We start from the raw sequence: 530 nt of genomic DNA, 5'->3' as shown, positions 1-530 counted from the left end.
AAAAAAAAATGAAACATGTACTAGTGTTTGTCCAGGTGTCATCCACTCAGAGAACACTAGACCTGTCTGGTACCTTTTTACAGAGGTGGGAGTTAGACACCAACCCACATGCAATCAGACCTGCTCTTCTTGAGGCTGATGTATGCTTACCTCACATGCAGTGCACAAGCCTTGCATCCTGTGCTAGCTTACATCTCTAGTCAAACTTGGGGATACTGTCCTGCTTCAATGGCCATGAAGGCCTGAATGATCATAACTGCATTGCAATGCTGTGAAACCCTTGTGTGACAAATGCACCAAAGGCATATCAGGCAGGCAAGCACCATTAAGCTTGCCAGGGCTCTTATTCCCGCCCACTCCCTCAGATGATCCATGGAGTGATCCAGGAGGATAGTTCTTTGTCAATCTCTCTGGCTACTTCCTGCTGAGAGGGGACGCTGCCTTCTTAAAGGTATTTACTACAATCTACTGCCATTTTCCAGTTGCACTTGGACTCAGGTCAGGGGAGAGGCAGAGACTCCACTTCCCCA

Source organism: Microtus ochrogaster, chromosome 6 (assembly GCF_000317375.1).
Source record: "Microtus ochrogaster isolate Prairie Vole_2 chromosome 6, MicOch1.0, whole genome shotgun sequence".
Lineage (NCBI taxonomy): Eukaryota > Metazoa > Chordata > Mammalia > Rodentia > Cricetidae > Microtus > Microtus ochrogaster.
The sequence above is the reverse complement of the archived record's forward strand: the minus strand, read 5'-3'. Positions refer to the sequence as shown.